Genomic DNA, 5742 nt, shown 5'->3' with positions numbered 1-5742 from the left:
TCAGGGCACAACCTACTGCAACAGAACATGATGAAGAGGAATTTTCCACTCAAATGGCTAACCTTGTAATCAGCTTAGTTCTGCTTCTGTAGACATGCTTGCCACATAGGCCGAAGGGCAGGGTGACCTCGAGATCAACTGAAGACTCACTCCTCCCTTTGCTTGTTCTTCTAGATAACAGATGTATTGAATCTCATGATCTGTAACTGCCTGTAGCCCATAGCAACTCCCGTGCTCTGTAACCGCCTGAGGACAAATGAACCAATCGGCTCTTGCCAACTGTAACTATGTAGATAAACCCTATAAAAGCAAGGTTACCCCTGAGCTTGGGGCCCAGATCTTCAGAGAGCTAGCTCTTCTGGGACTGCTGGCATAATAAACCTGAGTTCTCCAACTCTTCGAGTGGTACTTGGTTTCTCGTTGGTCTGATTTTTCTGCAACAGTGAGACCACAGAATCCCTCATTGTTATCTTGTTCCCTGAATACATCTCTATGTGTAAATGTTAATTATTAACTATTCCTTACCCACCAAAGTAAAAGAAATATGTCTCTCTGTTTTACATTCTTTCGAATCCCAGAGATTTCCCCACTTTGCTTTCTCCTGCCTCCCTAATCTGCCACCAATAGATTTCATGTAACCCTCCTGACACTCTCCTTCCTTTGATTCTGATGTATAAAATAAGCTGCAAAACTGCCATTCTCTGAAGCATGTTCTCAATCCATTGAGATTTTGCTTCCTAGCATTCGTCATCAGTTTGGCTTAAATAAACTCATTAAAATTCTCTGTAGATTTGGACATTTCTTATGTTAATACTAGTATGATTGTTTTTATAGTTCTGTTGTCATCTTCTTTGCTGGTAAACAGTCCCTTCCTGCTGTTGATGTAAGAATGTCCAAACCTGTAGAGAATATTTATGAGTTGATTCGAGTTTATTTGAGCCAAACAGAGGATACCCATGGAAGCAAGATCTCAGTAGACTGAGAAAAATGCTTCAGAGAAGAACAGCTTCTTTTATGCATTTGGAACTTAAAAAAGATTACATGAAAGTGGGAGAAAATAAGGCAGGGATTGAGTTACAGGACAGTTAAAAAGATTATGTGGCCCTTCAAGGGTGGTTATGCCTCCCAGGGGTCTGAAAAAAAGAATTACTCTGGCATTTCGAAGGTATGTTAACCTAGACAGATGGTACAAGAACAATGGACAGGGCTTTCTTAAGGCAATGATAAACCATTTACTAAAAAAGTTATAACCCACCGTGACCTGCCCAGTTAGGAATTTCTGATCAGCTCACTCTGTGAGGTTACTTTCCATCACTGGACTTTTCAATTTTATTACAGAATCCCTTTTTCAAACAAATTCCTATTGTTAGATTCCACCCAGTTTTCAAATTGCACATCTTAATTTACACACAGCTCTAATTAAGTCAGCTTGAAAATTGTTCAAGTCTTTTTAAGAGTCAAGTAGTTGGGCTTTGTGACTTTTTGTTTGTTTGTTTGTTTGCTTTTGAAATTCCAGCTGTGCTACAAGTGCTAAATGTGTGGCCTTTGATGTTTAATGGTGTGTGTTGATCTTTATATGTGGAATAGAAGCCGCCAACCCAAATTCTAGGAAAGAGAGGATTTGGGTCCTTTTCTAGCCACAGGAATGTCTAAGCATTGAAGCAGCCACACCTTGTATGTTACAATCAGGATGTGGATGATTGGAGGAATAAATGTCTGTGAGGTGAAGGGCTGGCCTTAAACAATAGTATGACATAAAGAAATGTTTTTCTCTATAGCCTCAGCCTCATTTGACCATAAACTTCTCCCAACTAGGAGTTGCCAAATTAAATATAAGGATCTCTGTAAAACTGAAATTCAGATAACTGCCTGATACTCTAAAAAATATAAGTATGTCCCAAATATTGAATGGTATATACTTACACTAGAAAAATATTTATTGTTTATTTGAAATTCAAATTTAACTGGGCATCCTGCATTTTTATTTGCTAATTCTACCCCAGCCCCGAATCACATTACCTTTTTTCTTTCTCCTCTATCAAGCTTATTCAAGGGAAGATTTGTGAAGTTATTCAAACTATGGTATAAAATGACAGATAAGGTTATGGTTATCATGGTTATATTTATCTAATAAAAGCAGAATGCTACACAGGAGAATTTATCAATGGGGTGGTGGCCAGAGGTCCTGGGGACATAGATGACTTGTTGCTTTTGAATTTTTACAAGCAGATTCAGTGCCACAATGTGAAAGCTCTTTCTGGAAGTGCAGGCTAAAGATCTTGGCTCCTGAGAAACCATGGGTCTAGTGCATGTCACTGAAATTCCTTGACACAATCGTCTATTGCTACATACCAAACTAAGCAAAACCTCGTGGCTTAAACAACAAACATTTAATTATGTCTTACAATCTCATGGGTCAGAAATTCAGGCCTGTTTCCACTGGGAGATTCTTCTCCACGTGGAATCAAATGGGGTCACTTGGTGGTATCGACTGGTGGCTGCTCTGGAGGGTCTGAGATAGCTTCACCCGCAAGCCTGGGTGCTAGCATTTCTCTCTGTCCACCTGACTAGGCTGGACTTCCTCACAGCAGGAAGGTCTCAGGGCAATCAGACTTCTGACAAGAGGTTCAGGCTCCAGGAGGGACTGTTTTGCTAGGGAGGAAAACATTTTTCTCTTCCCTCCTAGATTCATTGTCTGGGGCCCGGAAATGAAACTGACAAAAGACAAAAGAGTTACTATATACAGGACCCAACAAAAGAAGTAGCTAGCCGGTTAAATTATTAAAGTTAGAAATTTAAGACGTGGTTCCATAATGTAGCGCTTAGCATGTCTGCTTTACACGCAGAAGGTCCTGGGTTCACACCCCAGTGGAGCCACAGTCCATGGTCTACAGCCATGCCACCCTGAACAAGCCCGATGTGTGATCTCGGAAGCTAAGCAAAGTTGGGCCTGGTTAGTACTTGGATGGGAGACCACCTAGGAAGACCAGGTGCTGTAGGCATAAATAATAAAAAAAAAAAAGAAATTTATATACTTTACTTAGTAGGGAAAAGGGAGGGAGGTATTTTATGGGAAGAACAAATAGGTTCTTTAGGAAAGACAACTGGAGTTTAAGAGAACAAATGGAAGATAAGAAAGTTTATGATGTTTGTCTGTACAGGTGTGAATGGTCTTTTGGTTTTCTTCAGGGCCATACAACTCCTGGGGAAGGGAAGTTTACTGTAGTTCTTCCTCCAGGGAATAGACCCACCCCAAAGAGGAAATTCATGGCAGCTTCGTTTCCCAGAAGCTGCTGCTATTAGTCAGATAAGCGAAGTTTCAAGAGGCTTCTTTCCCCATCTGATGAATCACTGGCTTAATATTTATACCAATGCTGGGGCTCCAAGCGGGTCCCCACGGTTTCTGAGAGATCAAGGCAGAAGCTGCGAGACTTCTTTCCACTTAACCTCTCAATACACACAACCTCATTTCTGCCACACTCCGTTAGTTAGAATGAGTCTAAGGGCCAGCCCAGAATACTAAGGAGCTGTGGTTCATAAACAGGCTTTCTTTGGAGACTAGCACTACATTCCCGAGACTCTGTCTCTGCCTTTCTAAAATGGGCTAAGGTTACACTGTGTTTGTGAGACTAACATGGGATAGATATAAACCATTTTTGAAAGTATTGCATTTCTATTGCAATATATTAGATAGTCTGAGTCTAACTCTTCTACCATCTACCATCATACCCATTTTCTGAATTTTGTGTATAGTATTTTATTTGTATGTAACAAAATTGAAATCATATACTATTTTTACATGTTGCAGCATATGCAATTATATATGAACACATAAATGTATAATACACAAATAAGGGAGAAATGTATCCAAGGATTCATAGAATCCAATCACATATGCATTGATGTGCTGCTGGCTTCCACACCTCTCCAATCATTGGACTCACTCTTTGAAAAGCTCAGGGGCTGAGACTAGATCGCATATTAGAATTCTCCTGTGGCAACCTCTCCGGTTTTTATTTTTATTTTTTAAGGCGAAGCAACCCTTGGTTGACCTCACAGATTGCAAGGACCTTGTCAGCTTACAATCCCTTATTTTTTAGTTTTTACGCCTACGGCACCTGGTCTTCCTAGGTGGTCTCCCATCCAAGTACTAACCAGGCCTGACCCTGCTTAGCTTCCGAGATCAGACAGGATCGGGCTTGTTCGGGGTGGCATGGCCGTAGACTCTCCTGTTTTTCAGAAACAGCAGCAGCAGCAAGACGTATCTGCTAGCCTGCAAGCCTAAAACCTGTCAGTCTTTTGGAGACTCCCATGAAACCATTCTCTAACACATCATTTATTTATTTGATGTAAATTTTACTACTTGTATCTAGCAAAGTAGTTTTGTGAGACCAGATACTTAATTCGACTGGAAATTTTAATTTACTAACCAGATATTTTGGGTTCTTTGAAGAAATCTTAGAAAAGTAAACCCTTCAAAATCTTACAAGGTTAAAATTCTGTACCTCTTGGGTAAAATGTTTCTCCGACACAGCCCATGAACTGTATTATAGTAAGATGTTTGATTTTCACTCAGAACACTGACAGGCTTGTCAGGGAATAGTACTAACATCTCAATAACACCTATAGAAGCTAAAATAGTTTGGCACCACCATGCATGTGCCTTGCCAACTAACTAAAGTACCAGCTGCCGATGATGTTCGTGAGTTTCCCAAGTGTAGGTAAAAAAAAAAGTGTTTCTTAATTCTGAAATAATGTTCCATTACTTCCTCAGTAATATATATATATATATATATATATATAATTATATATTTCCATAACTACAGAAGATTTAGGAATGAAGTAATTATCCTATGTCACTCAGACATAAACATTTCATCTGAAATCACCAAGACGCTCCCAATGATTCTTGACGGTCCTTTAGTTGTGGAAATTTGGTCTACGGGTGGAAGTCCAAAAAAATCCAAACGTTTATCTTAATGCAGATAATCAAACTAAAGCTAAAAAATTGGTGTGCAGATAATGCAGAGGAGATAAGATTGCTCCACCATCAAATGTCTAGAATCCCCAGGGGTTTGATTTTCAATTCTCTATAACCAGAAGAAACACATATTAGTCTTTTGAAAAAAAAAAAAAATGGTGGCAAGTAAGATTGAAACAGGTAGGAATCATCAGGTATTTGGGTCAAGTTAATCAATATATTTTTCTAATATTTAGGTATATGTAGGAGGGATGAGGCCACAGTTAAAGATACATTGCTGTGGAAATGTCAATGTTAGATCAGAGGCTATGTTGGTTGATTAAAATGCGGGTGCTTTGGAGAAAGCTGATTATCCTTCTGACTTTGAAGCTTGTCAAGTTGTGGTATGCATTATTTGGGGCTAAGCTTGGAGATCACCTGGTGACAGCCTGGCAGCTGGTGTTAGAGATGCAGAGGCTGTTCCATCAAGAAACTTTTCTGACTTTTAAAAGCTTCCTGGAAACAATCCCAGATGGCTCGCTTAGCAGGAAATTTATTTATTTGTAGCTCCAAACACTTGCTAGAATCCCTAATGTCCTATGAACAGGATCAAAAGCTTATAGTTGCTCCTTTGTGGTCAATTTGCAAGCCAAGTTAACTCTTTCAGACTAAAACAAGTTACTCATATTGCTTGTTATAAATTCAGTAGGAAAAGTGTCCAGCTCCTCTGCCCATTTTTAAACTGGATTTTTGTTGTTGGTTTTGAGTTGCATGAGTTCTTT

General features: G+C 39.5%; 2 pseudogenes; one reads left to right on the top strand and one right to left on the bottom strand.

Annotated features, from left to right (window-relative positions):
- Positions 1-2886: 2886 nt before the first annotated feature.
- LOC120610704 (uncharacterized) lies at positions 2887-3002 on the top strand (annotated as a pseudogene).
- Positions 3003-4106: 1104 nt separating this feature from the next.
- Positions 4107-4225, bottom strand: LOC120610738 (uncharacterized; annotated as a pseudogene).
- Between the last annotated feature and the right edge of the window lie 1517 nt (positions 4226-5742).

The sequence above is a fragment of the Pteropus medius genome, unplaced genomic scaffold (assembly GCF_902729225.1).
Source record: "Pteropus medius unplaced genomic scaffold, Ma_sr-lr_union100, whole genome shotgun sequence".
NCBI classification, from domain to species: Eukaryota; Metazoa; Chordata; class Mammalia; order Chiroptera; family Pteropodidae; genus Pteropus; species Pteropus medius.
This window is presented reverse-complemented; position numbering and strand designations above follow the sequence as displayed.